Below are 20,102 nucleotides of genomic sequence, written 5' to 3' on the forward strand. Positions count from 1 at the left end.
AGGGGGATAGAGTCCAAACTATAGCTGCTAGGGGTATGGTTTCTAATCAGCTCAATTAACTTGACAGGAAACCTGCCTCTCAGCTCAGCCTTGCCCATTGTCATGAGTTCTTTGGCACATGTGGGGTCTTTACTCATTTCCTACCAGGTTACCCTGGCAGTCTGGGTCTCTGGCTGGAGAGCCTGCTCTGGATGACTGCCTGTGAGACTTGGACCCTGACCTCCCGTTTAGTAGAGTGTTGAGGAGTTCAGGCTTTGGAACCAGACACCGCTTGGCTGCCACATGAACCTGGGGCACATATTTAACTTCTTCATGCTAGTTTATTCATCTGTAATATTGCAATAATAATAATAATAATAATTATAGTACCTAAGTGATAGCAATGTTATAAGTAGGATTAAATGAAGTGATCCATGATGAGTGTTCAGCACAACATAGATATTCAACCTGTGATAGCTATTATTAAAAATCTTTTTTTTTAGAGATAGGATCTCACTCTGTCACTCAGGTTCGAGTGCAGTGGTGCAATCATAGTTCACTATAACCTCGAACTCCTGGGCTCAAGGGATTCTCCTGCCTCAGCTCCAGAGTAGCTAGGACCACAGGTGTGTGCTACCATGCCTGGCTAGCTTTTTTTTTTTTTTTTAAACATATGGGAGTTTTACTATGTTGCCCAGTCTGGTCTTGAACTCTTGGCCTCAAGTGATCTGCTTGCCTCCCAAATTGCCGGGATTACAGGGATGGCCTGGTCTAAAATTATTATTGCTTATCATCATTGTCGTTGGTATTTGTGTCCTGATCCTCCTATGAATGCAGTATGTGGGACCTTACCACCTTTGCCATTGTTATGATTAATACAATACCACAACAAAATTGTTTATCAAGCCATGCACCAGGCACCACGCTGGAGTCAGAGAACTTCAGAAAGCAAGAAAGCAAATAAATAAATAAACACAACAACAAAATAAACACTCAAAACAAAACAAAAAAAAACCTAGCACCAAAAATTCAAAAACCCAGTTTTCAGTTTTCAGAATTCCTAAGCCAGAAGGAGTAGCTGGACTTTACTGTGAGCTTTCATTTCTCACAATAAGCTGTAATTTGAGAATATGATTGTAATTGTCTTAGTTTTTAAAACTATGACTGCAAAAAAAACATTTTAAAACTTGCTTGCAAAGAAATTTAATAATTTTATTTGTGCTCTTTGATAGGTTTGTTAAACCACTTAATCTGCAGATTCATTACAAATGCCTCATATTCAGAGAGAGTGATTTTTTTTTCTTTTTTGTGTGTGGAACCTTCTGGGATGTCTCCAGCATTAGCACAGCTCTGAGCAAACCATGCTTTGCAAAGCCAGTTATTTGTTTTACTTCTGCTAGAATATTGAAAGTTTGCCTGGTGAACATTCCCTGAAATCAAAGTGACTTATTATCAGGCTTCCTTTGCTTTTGATCCTGCTGCAGGATGGTGTGTTTTCCTAATGATGCAGAATCTCTCGTTAAGTTCAGGAAACAGGATATAAGGATAAGTCAATTGACTCAATTTATGGACATAATAAAATGGTCCCTATTACCTTCAGCAGTCAAGGCAAGACAAGGTGAAACACAGTGTTGTAAAGTTATTATGACAAAATAGTTTAGTATTTACCTGACCAAATAAAGTGAAAATACTGCATTTATTTTTGAAGCGGCATTTCAGACATTATGACCTAAAATTAATAGTGGTAGACGATCATTTATCCTGTCGCACAGGGATATTGCAGAGTTCACTCAAAGCCAGGAATATCTGCTATTAAATCATGGCAAACTAAAAAAAATTTTTTGAAGTATTTCCTCGTGTCTGCTCTATGTCTACTGTTGGCCGCACAGAGCCAGTGTTAACAGCTAAGGCATTTCTTTTTCCATCTTGTAATATAATTAAAAACAAATTTAGAAGCAGAATGGATGTTTTGTATGTTAGAACCCTGTTAGTTTTGGGGTGGGAACTGGCAGTGCACGCAGCTGTTCCTGACGATTATAAACTCAGAAAACAAAATAAAAAAAGGAAAGAAAGAAACCAAATTGACCAAATATGGTTGCTCATGTCTTCCAGTGGAAAGCAAGTCTTTTGGGTGGCCATAGGAAAATATGAATGTAAATCAAATATTTTTCACCTGCTGTGTTTCAAAAGAGATGGACATGAAGCTGCATGGATATAAAGCTTTCAAGTAGTTAAAGGCAAGGACATATTAGTAGCTTAGGAAAATACTCAAGGTTAGAGCTAAATTTCACTTCTGGTTGTTCACTAGACTCTAGAATTTAGAATCTAAAGTGTAAGCTGTTTATGCTTCTGAATTGAAATAAAACTCCAAGTCAGGTAGGCAAGACTTTGTGGGCATAAAGCAAACGTGAAATAGTTTCACTTTGAATGTCTAATCATCTGTTTGCATGTTGATTGTGAGTAGCAGAGTGACCAACAATAACATCCTTCAAGTCCTTGCTTTTATCTTTTGCATCAGACCTGCCTGCCTCTGACAGCTTCATTTAAAATTGCATTTGCCTGTGCTCACCTCACCCATCTTCACTCTCAATCCACTTACCCTTCATTACTTTTTATTTTTTGTAGTTCTATCACCGTCTAACATTCTACGTAGTTTACTTTTTATGTTTAATTGTTGCTTCCCCACTGTATCCCTAATGTGAGGCTGGAACCTTTGATTTGTTCATTGATTTCTATCAAATATCCACAGCAGTGCCTTGTACTTAGTAGGTGCTCAATAAATATTTGTCAAATGAATAAATAAATCATATCCTCTTTTCCATGAAACCCTATACTGGTTTTTCATCAGCCTCATAATAAACTCTGACTTCTTTATGTGGCATATATGATCTGGTCCCAGCTTACCTATCCGAATATGTTTCTTTTTCATTTGTCTCCTGAATGTTTCCAGCTCTACCAAGCTATGGCCTATCTTACTTATGGGTTTTTATACATGCTGGTTCTTTTGCCTGGAATTCTCTTTGTTTTCCTTCCTCTTGGCTGATTCTGATTTAGTTTTTAGGGCTCAATTTAGCCCTCACCACCCTACCATCCCAAAGCCTTTTTTGCTTGGCCTTCTAAGTGTATGAGTATTTCTGAAGCACACTAAACTTTATCATAACACATTTATGTAATAGTGGCATTGACGTCTCATCTCTCTATTTCTCCTTTAGGCTGTAAGCTCTATGGAGGCAAGAGCCAAGCCTGCCGTGTTTATAGTTTTCTTCATGCCAAATGCAGTGCCAGGCATCTTGTAGGAGGTTCATTAAATATGTGTTGAATCAACGACTCATGAAAAGAAGCGTATGTAACTCAAAGCTAGGATCATCGTACCCAATAAGATCTGGGAAAGACTGGACCAGTGACTTTTAGATAAGTCTCTAAGGGCTTATCACCTCTGGCCCCAATTTCCCCTTTGCAATGAATTGTTATTGCCCCTTATTTTAGTATAGTGCAGTCCACTGCAGTGGTATAGGATGTGTCCCTGGAACCCTACCATCTAAGTTTAAGTATTCCCCCTCCCCCACCGTGCTATTTACTAGCTTGCTAACGTCGATCAGTCTCAGTTTCCTCATTTGTAAAATGGAGACGATTGTGATAGTGATAATAATAACACTACCTCATCAATTTTTGCAGATTCAATCTATTTGTATGTATAAAGTACAAAAAGTTTAAGATACAGCAGCTCTCAACAAACGGTAGCTATCTCAGTCAATTACAGCATATCCATGAGGCTGTTGCACTTAGTGGAATTTTATTGATATTTGCAGGTCCCAAAATTATCTCGCAGCAAATAAGTGAAGACATTTCTGTGGGAAGTGCCCTCTTGTCCATCCCACCATCAGGATTTTTCTCCAACACTCACTCTCTCCTCTGCCTTTGCTCATCCGTAATCTATACCTCTCTCTCACAATTGCGGCCAAATTCTTCCCTCTATCTCTTAGGCAGTGAACTTACTCTCTACTGCTCCATGTTTACTTCAAACTGGACTCTACATCCATCTTTATGTGTATAAAGTTCAGCCCAATGACTGGGCCATGGCCAGCCTTTGCAGATGCTCACCTTCCATTTAATAGGGCCACCATCCTTAGAAGGCAGCTGTAGTTTTAAATGACAAATTTCTCTTCTTCATTACAGGTAGAAGGAAAAAATAATGATAAGTATCTTAACAGGTGTGTGTGTGTGTGTGTTGTGTGTGATAATCACATTCTTTGTAAAGCAAAAAATACTAGAAGACTAACCAGTTTTTAGCTTTTGCTTTGCTTTTGAGACAATGCAGTTCCCCTCAGTATGAACAGGACTGGTAGAGGCCCCTTACTCCGGAGAAGCATCCTTTTGCCTTCCTTGCAGAGAAGTCTTTGCCTAAGAGTTGTGTTGGAAGCAGCCACATTAGGAGGACTCAGCGGCTGCAACATTGTAAATGCCAGCAAATAAAAGTGTCAGCAGCCTGGGCTGCGGGCAGCTGGCAGGGCCTGGAGTTTAGTGCTGTTCTGTGGAGATCAGCCTTTGTAGGGGGCTGGTTCATATCCAGCCCACATGAGTAGTGATTCAAAGTTATTTCCTACCAATGGCTTGTCCTGACCCCAGGAAAAGGCATTTGGAGGTTTCCAGCATAGCCCACCAGGAAGGAGGAATACCCACTCAACTTGAACTGTCCTCTCTCTCCAACAGATGGCCCCATCCTATTTAATAGACAGCATTTTGAAAGGTTCCTGGAAGCTTCCCGACCACTGTGTATTCAGATAATAGAATTTTGTATTACTTCTCATGGGACCCATATCCCATGAAAAAAAATGTAAGGAGACTCGTTTTCTTTTCACCATTGGATGTATTTATTTACAAAGAGGGACTTTAAATGGCCAGAGGCACATACACTTGCTGGTAGTAAAACTCCACCTTGTGATTCACTGATTTCTCCAGCAGCCATGCTTCCTGTAGCACTGAGGCTTGGTTATATCACAGTGCTCAAAGGGAAGGTTCAGCCATTTCTGCCTTGTGCCACTGGACAGATGATTCCTGCATTTGGTGAGTCTGGCAAAAGCAAACAGTGCTTTAAGGCTAAGGGTATCTTTTACATTTCAATTTGAAAGAAAGATGCAGCTTTGGCCTGTGAAATTGACCATGGAAAAGAAAAGGCTTATTTCTGCATAGAGAATATTAAATAGTCTTGCTTCCAAAGCTGGTCCACTGATAGCAGGTGCTAACTGTGTGGCCAGAAAGGTTCCTCCAGGGTGAGGTCTCAGGACGGAAGGAAAATAGAGACACATGTTGCTAAACACTGTTTGTAATGGGCATTTGTTATTGTTGTTGTTTTGAGACAGAGTCTCACTCTTTTGCCCAGGCTGGAGTACAGTGACACTGTCTTGGCTCACTGCAACCTCTGCCTCCCAGGTTCAAGTGATTCTCATGCCTCAGTCCTCTGAGTAGCTGGGATTATAGGCACACACCACCATGCCCCGCTCATTTTTGTATCTTTAGTAGAGATGGGGTTTCACCATGTTGGCCAGGCTGGTCTTGAACTCCTGACATCAAGTGATCTGCTCTCCTTGGCCTTTCAAAGAGCTGTGATTGTGTAAACCACTGCGCCCAGCCTCATAATGGGTATGTTAATGGCTTGGAAATCATAACAGGCATTTCAAATGATGTTTTTCAAGAACTTTTAAGATAGGGGAAAATGCCTCAGATCATTAGTAAGTGAAGGAAACAAATAGAATGCAAAGATACACAGTGTGATCTAACTCTGTGAAATAATAGGCATTAAAAGCTACAGACACCAATACGCCCAGAGTGAATGGCAAACTTTTGACTCTAGTTTAGTTTTGTGTCTCTTAATAATGTCCTGTGACTTTCAGGCTTCCTATACTACTTTTAAAATGTGCATAAAATAGATATTTATTTAAAAAAATAAAGTGGAACAATCTACTTCCATCAGTGACAATTTTAAACGGTCTGATCTTTTACACTGAGGTAAGACCTATTATTACTCTCTTATAATTCTCTGTGGGAGGTGAAATGGCTCCAGCTTACTTCAGCCCATTCTTGTGATTTGCTAGGTATTTTCTCATTTAAAAAATAATGATGTATTATCTGTGGCCTGGGTTAGCACATTTGGGACAGATGCTAACTTTTTGAAGCAAGTCAGGATGATTTGGTTTTAGTTTTGATGTCTGTGAGCTTTATCTTTTCATCTTAGAGCAGTGTGATAAAAATATCACAAACAAAAATTGCAAGATACATGCATGGGACGAATATGCTTATGTATAAACATTTTCCCATTTTATTACTGTTACAATAAAATCTTGTTTAAAAAAGTAATCAAATAATTCAATATCCTAAGTTGCTGAGCTTTTATTTTTGGCATCTGGCTATTTTAGGGTAAAAAGGCAAGTGACTTTATTGAATAATTCTATTCTCTTTCCTCTCACGACTGTAGTGAAACTGGTATATCAGTTTTTAACAGGCAGTTTACAAGATATATCCTTAAGTCATATCTATTCAGCCTAATCTCATGTACCTTTTGCATTTGTATTAGAAGTCTATTTTGTGAAATAATTATCCCTTGACATATTTGTCAAAACAAGATACTATGCTCACAAAATTTTGGAAACACTATGTACTGGGGCACTTTCCAACTCTGTTTTCAAATCACATACTCATATTAAAAGCTCTGAAATGTTCTGCAGTAAAGAAAGCCTTTAAACTTTGTTTAAACCAGTATTTTATAAACTTATCCAACCAAGATATTCAGAAGTACCCTTTCCAAAGCACTGCAAGAGCCTATACTATCAAATAAACATTAGACTTTCTTTTGCTGCACTTAAAAAGAAGCAGGAGGCCAGGGGTAGTGACTCACACCTATAATCCCAGCACTTTGGGAGGCTGAGGTGAGCAGATCACGAGGTCAAGAAATGGATCGAGATCATCCTGGCCAACATGGTGAAACCCTGTCTCTACTAAAAATATGAAAATTTGCTGAGCGTGGTGGCATGTGCCTGTAATCCCAGCTATTTGGGAGGCTGAGCCAGGAGAATTGAACTCGGGAGGTGAAGGTTGCAGTGAGCCAACATCACGCCACTGCACTCCAGTTCAGCCTGGCAACAGAGTGAGGTTCTGTCTCAAAAAAAAAAAAAAAGCAAGATTTTCTATAAAAACAGCTAAAAAAGGATTTTATGCTTAAATCATAACCCTCTGCCCCAAGCCCTTTGATTAACTGTAGGAATCCCTCAGATTCTTATGTGACCATAGCAACCATTGCTTTAATTCAGGTCACGAAAGTGCTCGAAGCCAAGGCACATTTCTTCTTGGCCATCTCTAATACTTTCAATTTATTCCCTAACTTGAGGGAGATAACTACAGTGTCTGCTGCAGAGTTGGTCTGTTTGGTGTAGAATGTTAGCCCACTCTACTCTCCTCTTTTCTAGAAATATCTTCCTTTTGTCTCTTAGCTTCTTGGCTTTCTCCTTTGTCTCAAACCCCAAAATGACCATGTGAGTACAAGCCCCAGTAAGACCGTTTGGTCTCCCACTCTATCATTTATGAGGGTGGGCCACTCAATCTCCATCCTAATGGGTACATGTTGCCCTGCGTAAAAGGTTTTTAGACTTTAGTAAGAGCAAAATTTTGACGATATGTCTTTGAGAATATCTGAACTCTTCCGGGACTACTTTGTCTATGACACTTTTCTTTTCAAGGACAGTTGTTCTGCTTGTGCAATGCCTAATGTATTGGAATCCTCTATTATTATCTGTTGTGCTTTTGAAATCAGCCTCTGCACTTATTGAAGTGTGCGCAAATCCATAAACAAAGAGAAGTGGTCGGGATGTCATGGCTGTTTTACAAAAGGTATCCATGACAAGGCTAATTGATTCAGGGGACTTTGTTTTCAATAAAGGAACAGAGATTAGTTTACTGTCCATCTTAATTATTCCATCCATCAAACATGTGTTGCCTGGGGCAACTGGCATCATCTTTGCTGCTTGCTAATTTTAGCTCATTTTATTTAGTGAGGCTTTCTTCTTTTGTTTCTTTTTTCTTTTCTTTTTTTTTTTTGAGGATTTGAATGGGGAAAAAAGAAACTGACATATTTATGGGTGAAATTTCAAACTGTGCTATGCTGAATGGACCAACAGAAGACATGTGCTTCTTTTTTCCTTCTTTTTCTTGCTGCTGATTAAAATTTATGAACTATATGTTTGTAGGTTGTATGACTAACTCCAATATCTAGATCTCCTGATATTTATTTCTATTTCTGATATATTTTCTTTTCTTAGTTTGGCTAAATCATCTCTCACTGAATATTGAGCATTGTATGAGAAAAATTGAAGAGATCATTTGAGGGTCTGGATGAAGTTATCACCCCCCAGAGATAATATGCTTTTGCTTCTGATGGTCAGACATTAGCTATTAGGATAGAGACTCGTTATCTTACTCCAATCTGAGATTGAACTAATTCAAATTTGTGTTTAAGTCTTTACAGGGATTGCTTATTTCTAGTTACCTCTTATTCTTAGGGTGAAGACTTTCAGTGATTCTAACCAAATTTATGAACTATATGTTTGTAGGTTGTATGACTAACTCCAATATCTAGATCTCCTGATATTTATTTCTATTTCTGATATATTTTCTTTTCTTGGTTTGGCTAAATCATCTCTCACTGAATATTGAGCATTGTATGAGAAAAATTGAAGAGATCATTTGAGGGTCTGGATGAAGTGATCACCCCCCTTATTGGGGTGTTTTTAGGACCCTTATTCTTAGTGGGCCCTGAACAGATTTTTTTTTTGTTTTTTGGTCTCAACAGCAAAAAGCTCTTTTCAGCTTTTTAGCCTGTTAGCTGATAGTTAAAATGCCTCAAAGAGAAAGGTATTGCCAACTGTCAGGTGAATTTCTGTACTTTCCATTCCTTCTCTCCAGTATCTTGGCCCTTGGGTGTTTGAATCTTGGTAGCTTTTTTATTTCACTTTTTTTTTTTTGTTTAGTATTTTAGCCCATCTGATTGCTCTTGGTGAGAAGGTTGGTTTGATGCAAGTCTAGTCTCCCAGAGCCAAAAGTAGAAACCAATTGTTGAGTAACCATATATTCTAGAGAAGGAATCTGATAGGCCTATTGTATGTTGCTAGTCTAATCATCTCTGGCCAGAGGGAATGGGATAAGGTAATACTTGAAAGAGCTATTCTGCTATGAGCAAGGGAGGCTAGTCTAACAGGAAAAGTTGGGCACGACAGGTATTATCACAGTGTCTGCTTCACCCATCATCATCACCACCACCACCACCACCATCATCATCATCATCATCATCATACTTATCAATACCTTATCTTTGGAACCTTATGATTTTTAAAACTCTGCAATTTGGGTTTCTTGTCTAGTTTCAGTACTCTAGGATCTGTAACAGGTATCTTTTAAAATGTATTTATTTTAATTGGCAAACATTGTATATAGTTATGATGTGCAACATGATGTTTTGAAATATGTATTACTTTGTGGAAGGCTAAATTGAGCTAATTAACATACTTATTTCTTTGTGATAAGAACTCTTAAAACTTACCCTCAGCAATTTTTAGGAGTACAATACATTGTATTAACTATAGCTGCCATGTTGTACAATAGATCTCTTGGAATTATTTCTCCTATCTAACTGAAATTTCCAATCCTTTGATCACAATCTCACTGGTCCATCCCGCACTCCCCACCCTAGCCATTGATAACCACTATTTGCCTCACTACTTCTGTAAGTTTGATATTTTTAGATGCTACATATAAACAAGATCATGTGGTATTTGTCTTTCTATGTCTGGCTTATTTCACTTAACGATGATTTTCAGATTAATCCATGTTGTTGCAAGGGGCAGGATTTCCCCAAATAGGTATTTATGCTAACAGTTACTCTATTATGCTTCAGTATTTAATCATCCCTCATTTTACTATTGCCATCATCAACAGTCCATACACCTAAAATATGGGTTCCAGATTTCATAATGACCGACTATCCATTGTTCCCAATGCTCTCTTTCTTCCTGCCCCAATGGATTCCAAACTTCCCCAATCCCAGGGCTGAAAGGCCAGTGTTTTGCCATTATCTTACTTCTTTCTACATTCTCCAATTCTTTCTGCTCCTCAGATGGGAAGTTCCTGAACAGACAGTATTTATTTTATGCCTCAAGCCAAGTATCTAGGGGGCTGGAGAGTTTGAGGGCAAAGCATGATAACTGAGCAGCAAGCAGAATGAAGGACCAGTGACCAACATGGACAAACTGAATTTCAATCTGAATTTAGAAGAGGTACCACCAAATACCCTTTTTTTCTACCTAAAATACATTGCTTGGGAGTCCCTGAACAAAGGGGCAAAATGAAAATACCTAGGTAAACATGGGAGTTGATGACAAGACATTAATTCTTGCTTGGCTGGTAGTTTAGAAACTTGGGAATAAAAATTAGAAAGGGATGCTTCATTGGAGGAAAAAGGAGCAAGATAGTTCAAAAGTGAGGTTTTTCATTTTGCAGGATTAAAATTTTGCTTCACCTTATCTTTTTTTAAAGTCTGAACAAATTGAAGCTATACCTCATAGTACTTTATGTCCTGTATGGCTACCTAAATTTGCCATTTAGACATAGCAATAATATCATCATTATCATAAGAGTTGACATCTACTGAGAACTTATCATGTTCTCAATATGCATTATTATTTTTTTTTTTTTTTTGAGACGGAGTTTCGCTCTTGTTACCCAGGCTGGAGTGCAATGGCACGATCTCGGCTCACTGCAACCTCCGCCTCCTGGGTTCAGGCAATTCTCCTGCCTCAGCCTCCTGAGTAGCTGGGATTACAGGCACGTGCCACCGTGCCCAGCTAATTTTTTGTAATTTTTTTAGTAGAGACGGGGTTTCACCATGTTGACCAGGATGGTCTCCATCTCTTGACCTCGTGATCCACCCACCTCGACCTCCCAAAGTGCTGGGACTACAGGCGTGAGCCACCGCGCCCGGCTCAATATGCATTATTATATAAGCTTCACCACAACCCTATGAGCTAGGCATTGTCATGATTACATTTATAGATAATGAAACTGAGGTGAGTAATTTTCCCGAGGTCACATAATGCTTGGTAAGTGGCAATGACAATATTTGAGTTCTGGGGACTGATATCAGACCCCTCACTTTTAGACACTACACTGTGCTGATTTCCTATGTGCATATAATACCTATTAAAATGTTTATTTTTATGACTGTGTATACCATTAGAAAAATACATGGGAAAATGTGATTCTCTGTAGGAAAAGGAGCTGTATAGTCCAAGCTTAAATTAAAATTACTGTATTAGGTTATTTGCTAAACTGTACCAAAATGTAGTGACTTAGTTGAGATGAGTGTCCATTTCTTTTTCATATAACAGCCTACAGAAAAGCAAGGGGCCAGAGTCATCTCAGAGTTGAGGTTGCTTCTCTCTTGTTGCTCTGCCAGTCCCAAGGTTGTGTCCATGTCTGCCTGATTGAAGCTTATGTTAAGTTCACATTCAAGCCCATGGGAAGGGAGGAACAGAGAGAGAAGGGTGAAGACACAGCGTTCTTATAAGTCAAGAGCTGGAAGTTGCACACATTTCTGCTCACATCATATTTATAAGAACTTAGTCATATGGCCATACGTAGCTGCAAGGGAGGTGGAGAGCTACAGTCTTTATCTGGGTGGCTCTGTGCCTTGCTAAAACTTGGGAGGGAATTTTCTTTCTAAAAGGGAGAGGGAGCAGTTAACTGGGGACACTTACCCTCTGCTCAGCTTTCAAATTAGTAACACGAGTAACAATATATATATGAGTTTGGAATTTTTAAAGTTATCTGGCATGGGTAATAAATGACTCTTTTCCTTATTTATGATAAAACTATCTTGGTTTGGATATAATCCAAATAATCAGAATAATATTCTAATTTGAAGGAAGTTCTATAGTCCAAGTGATATTAAAACCACAAGAGATTGCAGGACATTGTTTTACAGCAAAAAGGTAGTATAAATACTGTTGAGATAAACTTCACTATATAATTAAAGAATATTTATAGGTAGACATTGTATAGGGCATCTAACTAGATATTTGGAAACAGCTTACAGAGACTCATTATAACCATGCTATCCCTTCTCTACTTGATTTGTAAGATAAGATTGATGGATGTGCACACAGAACAAAAGGGGATTTAATAACAGGGTTCAGCCTCACTCCAAGTAGTCTGATTTAAAACAAACACAGCACATCTGCACAAAAGCCCATGACTCTAAGCCTCTAGGCTTGATTAGCATCCTTGGGCAAATTAAGAAGATTTCTTAAACCCCTTGTGGAGGCCCATACAGAATGCAGTCATCTCAGCGGCTCATAGCCCAGGGAAAATGATGACATCTAGGACTGCAGTTTTTACTTCCAAGGAATGTTTGCTCTGGAAATTTCTGTGCATGAGTGTTGATGAAAATTCACAATGGTCCCATGTATAATGTGAAACAACATGCCCTTTTGGGTGTAGGCTGTCTCCAGGTTACTGCCGTTTGCTATTATTCAGTGTGGCTTGGCTCCTGAAGTCAGGCCTTGTTTGTTCTGGTGATTGCACATTCTCTTCATTTCCCGTAGTTTTGCAGTCCTGCTTGCCTGAAGCAATCGTTAGTTTTAGTTCATGGACCAGGAAGGAGCTTCTCCAGGGATGGTCGCTCAAATCACATCACATGAAGCTGCAAGCATCTCACACAGTACAGTCCAGCAACCTTGACAGATGAGGGAATCAAGGCCCTAGGAAGTTGTGAGCCTTCATCATAGTTCCCCAGCTAGTTCAGAGCAGCTGAGTCTAGAACCTATGTCTCTGAACTCCTGGTCCAGGATTCTTTCCCAGGGCTCCTGGCCTTTATTAATCACAAAATTAGGCAATTTGGGAATTTACCCAAAATTCTTTGAAATTTTATCTTTTTGCATAAAAGACATTTTAGAGTCTAACATGTTCACATACTCTAGTGAATTAGGTATTTCTTGGCACAGGTAGGGTCCAAGGGCCAGGAAGATCTCACCTTGACCAAGAGCTCTTATATAGACTTATTTCCAAGTGAGTTATCTATATCCAGTCATTGTAAATGTCTGTATGTGTGTTCAGAGCATTAATTCATTAACTATAAATATTTAAAAAGTCACAGTGTTTACAACTGTCTTAACAGGATGCATTTTGTTTTAATAAAATAGGAGCCTTGACAATTGAAAGCCCTGAGGGCTTTGTGATCTGTGAGAAATGTTGAGGGGTAATGCCAGGTGGAGTACAGAGTTGAGGCTGAACAGACATTTATTGAGCTGAGTTCGAGTCCTGATCAGAGAATTAAGCTTCTACTTTAATGCTTTGCTGTTAATTTCAGTCCTAGTGAAAATCAGCAAACTACAGCGGAAGGAGCACAGGACCCAATGTGAAGACATACACTTAGAACACGAACACCATCTATGAGTTATGTAGCCTTTGGCCAATCACTTATGCTTCCAGGGCCTCAGTTTTCTCATCTGTCCTATAAGGATAAGATCACGTGCTTCACAGGAGGGTTGTTGCGAGGCTCAAGTAAGATGCTTGTGAAAGTCCCTTACAGTAGGAAGCATCATTCAAATTTGAGGCATATTGGTTTTGTTATTATTGTAGTAGCTTTATTATTATATGATTTCAATCATAGTTGATTTCCAGTTCAGTGGCCCATGTTCTAGTAAGTTAAGTTGTTGTAAGCTAGATGAAAAAAAATGTGCCAAGCTGGTCTAGATGTTTGTGTCTCCCCACAATTCACATTTTAAAACCCAAATCCCCAAAGTGATGGTATTAGGAGGTGGGACCTCTGGGTGGTGATTAGGTCATGAGGCCCCAACCTTCATAAATGGGATCAGTGCCCTTATAAAAGAGGCCCCAGAGAGCTGCCTTATCCTATCCACCAGGTAGAAACACAGTGAGAAGGTGTCATCTATGAAGCAGAAAGTGAGGCTTCCTCACACACTGAATTTGCTGGCACCCTGATCTTTGACCTCCCAGCCTTTAGAACTGCGAGGAATAAATTTTTGTTGTTTATAAGCCACTCAGTTGATGCTATTTTGTTATAGTAGCCCAAGTGGACTAAGACAATAGGAAAGTATGTTTGGCCAACACATTCATGCAGTGATCAGAGAGCCTGACACCCAGAAGTGCACCATCAAATCCAGAATATCTTTGATGAATGATGTATAACTTCTTTGGATTCCCCCCACAACCTAGTAGGGAAGGTCATCTCAGAGCTTCAGATGCCTCCAGGAACTAAACAAGAATGAGCCATCTCTGAGCGCTAGCATGCTCCTCTGGTCTCTAGGATATTTGTTCTCTGATAACCTTCTTTATCTCCCTAGGTCCATAGGAAAGTGGCCATAGAAACATGGCTGGAGGCCAAACACAATCCCTGAGCGGTCACAGGGGCCTCCCTGTTCACGGCGTTGACAATCTGAAACCCTCATGCTGTCTTCTCCTTCCTCTCCCACATCACACAAATCTGGAGACATTTGTTCCAGATGTAAAATGCTCCCTCCAAGAGTTACATGAGATTCTTCTTATAGCTCTGCCTTCATTAAGTATCTCATGTTGATCTTGCTCATCTCAACATGATCTTTGTTGATTTTTGCTCATCTGAGCAAAAGCTCAGACTTCATGAAGGAAAAAAGGAAATTACACATGCAAAAGCTCAGACACAGCACTTTGGGAGGCCGAGGCGGGTGGATCATGAGGTCAAGAGATCGAGACCATCCCTGGTCAACATGGTGAAACCCCGTCTCTACTAAAAATACAAAAAATTAGCTGGGCATGGTGGCACGTGCCTATAATCCCAGCTACTCAGGAGGCTGAGGCAGGAGAATTGCCTGAACCCAGGAGGCGGAGGTTGCAGTGAGCTGAGATCGCGCCATTGCACTCCATCCTGGGTAACAAGAGCGAAACTCCGTCTCAACAAAAAAAAAAAAAAAAAAAAAAGCTCAGACGTCACGAAGTCCCTGGAAGTTCATGTGCTTGAGAAATTCATTCTGTGAGGTACTGAAGCTGGAGACCGCTTCAGAACACTGTGAAAGAAGTCTGCAGCTGTCCTGGTAGTGACAGGGAGCCACACAAGTGTTCTAAGTCAGGGACTGCCAGACCCGGCTTACATTCCATTTCTTTGTTCCTTCTCTGAATCTTTGCCTCAAGGCCCACAGATATCCTAGGGCTCTGATTATGGGAGCCAGAGAAGTGAGGTCTGAAGGCAAATGTTCCAGAGGAATAGCTTAAGTGAGATAGAAGGGCCAGCAATTTTCTTTCATGGGAGAAATGATAGAGGTGGTTAATTTTGGCTTTATGGCAGCAGAGAAGACTAAAAGTGCTTTGAAGCCGGGAGAAGGTCCTTGTTGCCAGGGCCCAGTGTGAAGGCCATGCTCAGAGGTCTACCCAGAGCCTGGCTATATGGCACACATGGCTCCCTCTGGCTGGGGACTGCACACTGCAAGAACAGGTTCAATGCCAATCAGCCCTGACTCAATCTGTCTACATCCAGCTTGTGCTTTTTTTCACTTTAGAAGGAACTGAGCACAGCAAGCAAACTGCATTGTAGTGAAGCCAGCCCTAAAATCAAAGGAACCTATACCCAAAGCCGGATGGTTCCTGCAGAGATTCACTGTGTGATCTGAAGTTGTCCTACATTGTAGGAAAGTTCTTGGCCTCTCAAGACAAATGCAACTCTTGGCGTTTTTTGGTTTTGTTTTATGTAAAGGCATGTTTGTAGTTCTGTAGCAGACCTGAGTCACAGAGGAGCTACTTCCCTGAAAATCATGTGAATGGGCACTGCATAATTAGAGGCACAAACTCCACCAAAAAAATGGGGTCACTTGAACTAATATTTGACAAAGTTGTTTTAATAAATTAGGATATTTTAGCAGACAGTATGATGATGATTGGAATTAACCCTTTGAATTGAAGAAGTGGGAAGAGCCAAAGCTTTTAATGATTTCATAATTTTACCTGGGTATGGCTCTGGTCTCTTTTTTTACCTTAAGAACATGTCAGAAAGAAGGTTTCCTTTTGGAAAACCAGACTTGAGGTATGTGTGTCATGTGGTGTGTGTGTGTGTGTTTCTACCTCCCTGACTAATTTCAGCCCCAGAAAAGAGGAACTGCTTTTGTCACATACAATTCAAATGCAAACGAAACAGTACATATTCTGCAGAGGTGGTCTGGGGATGGCTGACAGATTTGCAGTACTATCCTGAGAACCACCCTGCTTTCTTTTCATTGCTTCAGGGAGCAGCAATAGGATTAAAGGTGAGAGTTACAGGGAGACAAGTAACTTCTCTCAACTTGGGGACTGAGGGTTTCTGGCAAAGGAGAGGCCCACCTTTGGGGCCAGTCAGCTAGTTGGCTGGCATCTGCGAGGTATGCTGAGGAGGGCACTCCAATATTATTGGAAGATTAGCTTAGATGAGTTTAACTCTAGGACTGTGCATTCTGGGGAAAGAGGAAGAGAGCAGGACAGGGAAAGAAAGGCAGAGGGAGAGGGAGAGGAAGAAGAGGAGAAAGGAGGGAGGAGGAGAGAAAGAGATGGAAAGGGAGAAAGGGGGAAAGATGAGAAGAGGGGAAGAAAGGAGGAAAAAGGGTGGGGACAAGGGGTGGAGGAAAGGAAAATGAGTATCACTTATCGGAAATGCTTGGGCCAGGAGTGTTTTGGATTTTCGATTTTTTCAGATTTTGGAATATTTGCATATACTTGAGATATCTTGGGGATGGGACCCAAGTCTAAACACAAAATTCACTGATGTTTCCCATACACCTTATCACATAGTCTGAAGGTAACTTTCTGTATTATTTTACAAAATTTTGAGCATGAAGCAAAGTTTTGACAGGGTTTTGGTTGCCATCACATCAGCTCAGGTGTGGGGTATCATGTCCATCCTCAAAAAGTGTCAGCTTTTGGAGCACTTCAGATTTTTGGATTAGGGATACTCAACCTGTGCAATTACTGCCTCTCCTAATTGTAAATATGCCCAGCTGGAGCTTAGAGAGATTAACTACTGTGTGAAGCCTCATTTAATTTCCTTTTGTTTTTTTCTCTTTTTTCCCTCTTTTTGGGTCCTTTTCTCCTCTCACTTTGCTGTTGTTACTGCTCCTCCTCCTTTTGCTCCTCATACTCCTTTTAAGTGACTGGTAAATAGAAAATGTTCTCTGTCTAGCACAAAGTTGCTGGGATAAAAAATCGAGTCAATTATACTTGGGAGTTTTAGAAACCTGGGCTCTCATAGAAATGTGTGAGGATGTGTGGTGGAACAGAATTTTAAAACATGCAGACAGTTACACGGCAATTTTAAACCTGGCCATTCTGAGGGCTGATTTGATTAGGTGATTACCCCTGTAAAGGAATAACTTAATCTGTGAGACACTCCCCCAGCAGAAAACTCACTACACCAATCTGGTTTAAAATAATTTCTTTACAAATTACACTTAAAAATAATTGGAAAAATTTAAAAAGCAAATCTAATTTTTCAATAAAAAAATCAACTTTAAAAATTCCTCCCTGGTGGTCCAGTATTATTAAATATTCTTCTGGATTTTTTTTTTTAAATCTTGCTTTATTGGAAGGAGAAAAACAATTATCTGTAAACGTAATTTTTAATGCATGATAATAAAAATAAATGGCATAGTTCTGCTGCAGTTCACCTAAATCTTCTTCCCTGGTGGTCTAGTGGTATTAAATAATCGGTACCACATGTATTCATCATTTGCTGACAGCAAAAGAAAAACTTTGGCATTTTATTGTTTAAAGAAACAAGCATGATGTTATTTAGGCTTCTGGAGGCGATTTTGTTGATGGTCTGTGAAGAAACCTTCCTTTTCCTTGCTGGTGGGCTGTGCTTTTTGTTAATGTACATGGCAATTCATATAAAACAAGAGACAGACACTCTTTCCAAGGTTGATTTGAGTTTCTCTTGCAGGTTGCCTCAAGAATGATTTGGCTTTTTTTCTGCATTACCTGGGGCAATGAAACTGTGTTATATATTGCCAGTTCTGTGTTTGGTGGGAAACTATTGCAATTGGGAAGCATGAGAAAATGGTAATCATTAGTGAATAAGTGCTGCTATTATTATTATATTTTGCAGTTGTGTAGAAGGTGAACTATTAGCAACTTTAGGAGAACTTTTCGACTTAGCTTTCTTGTGTTTACTCCCTTCCTTTGAATGAGGCTGAATTATTATGACTTGCGAAAATAGAAAATTTCAAACTTGAAAGTTGTATTGATGAAGAGTCAAACTCTCTAAAATATTTGAAGAGCTTTATTCTCAGCAAAATATAAGTGACCAAATGACCCATGACACAGCCCTCAAGAGATCCTGAGAACATGTGTAGTCAGACTACAATTTAGTTTTATACCTTTTAGGGATATATAAGCCATCAATTAATGCATGTAAGACATACATTAATTGGTTTGGTCCAGAAAGGTGGGACAACTGGAAGCTGGGGCTTCCAGGTCAGAGGTGGATTCAAATGTTTTCTGATTGGAAGTTGGTTTAAAGAGTTAGTTAATTGTCTAAAGACCTATAATGAATAGAAGAGCATGTTTGGGTTAAGATTAGGGGTTGTGGGCCGGGCGCAGTGGCTCAAGCCTATAATGCCAGAACTTTGGGAGGCCGAGGCAGGTGGATCATGAGGTCAAGAAATCGAGATCATCCTGGTCAACATGGTGAAACCCCATCTCTACTAAAAATAAAAAAAATTAGCTGGGCATGGTGGCACGTGCCTGTAATCCCAGTTACTCAGGAGGCTGAGGCAGGAGAATTGCCTGAACCCAGGAGGTGGAGGTCGCAGTGAGCCGGGATCGAGCCATTGCACTCCAGTCTGGGTAACAAGAGCGAAACTCCGTCTCAAAAAAAAAAAAAAAAAGATTAGGGGTTGTGGAGACCAGGGTTCCTGTTATACAGAAGAAGCCTCTAGGTAGCAGGTTTTGGAGAGAATAGATTATTAATGTTTCTTATTAGATTTAAAGTCTGTTCTATCAGTAATTCCAAAAGGAAGGAAAGGAGAATGAGGCAATTCTGGTTCTCCATTCCTGTCATGGCTTGAACTGGTTTCTCAGATTAACCTTGGACTGTTCTTGGCAGAGAGGAGGGGTCCATTCAGATAGCTGGGGGCTTAGAAATTTATTTTTGGCTTACATTGATTCACATTTCCATGTATGTGGATTAGAAGCAATGCCTTGTTTGCTTGTGTGAAAAAGAAAGACTCATAAGAACTTAAGTAAGAAAGTTGAAGTCAGTTCCCTTACTGGTCTACAAAATAAATACAGTAGTTATCCAGGGCACAAGAGAGCACCTTGGTTGTCTGGAGGACAAAAATGTGATCTGTGTGTCAGGTGTTTAGAAGGTAAAATGAAAAGCAACTCAATCTTATTTGCATTGTTATTTTTCATCCTTTATATATACACTTATATAAATACTAAAAATAGTATATGAACACTAAAATACTATGTATATAAAACACACACACACACACACACACACACACACACTGAAAACAGCTATAATTTAAAAAATCACAAATGGACAGATACTTTCCAGACTGTCTATTATGGGTCTTTGGTGAGAGTAAATGTGTCTGCATTTTAAAAAGTGTTAGGAAATAACACCTTTGTAAGCATTAGGTAAAATTTGTATAGCGCAACAATGCCAGAACAGAATGAGCTACCGTTGTTAAGGGAAAAAGCGATTAAGCACCTTCTCCCCTAGACATGCGCACCTTATGTAATTGAAGTGATTGGTGAAAGAATAGAGGTATGATGATTATGGACATTTACGTTTAATAAAGTGGTGGTTTTGTCATGACTCATCAGTAGAGGGAAACCAAGGCACCACACCTGTGTATCTACCTCGTTATTTCTCAAGGGGTGGCAGCATGCCATAGCAATAAACTCTCAGACAGTGTTGAGTTCAAATCCTGCCACCATCACTTACAAAACTCTCTGAGCCCCAATTTGTTGACTTATAAAATGGAAGATAAGAACATGTGCCTCATTGAGTGCTGTGAGGACCAAGTGATCTCTTAGCACAAGGGCTGGTATGTGCT

The sequence above is a fragment of the Callithrix jacchus genome, chromosome 6, assembly GCF_049354715.1.
Source record: "Callithrix jacchus isolate 240 chromosome 6, calJac240_pri, whole genome shotgun sequence".
Taxonomy (NCBI): Eukaryota; Metazoa; Chordata; class Mammalia; order Primates; family Cebidae; genus Callithrix; species Callithrix jacchus.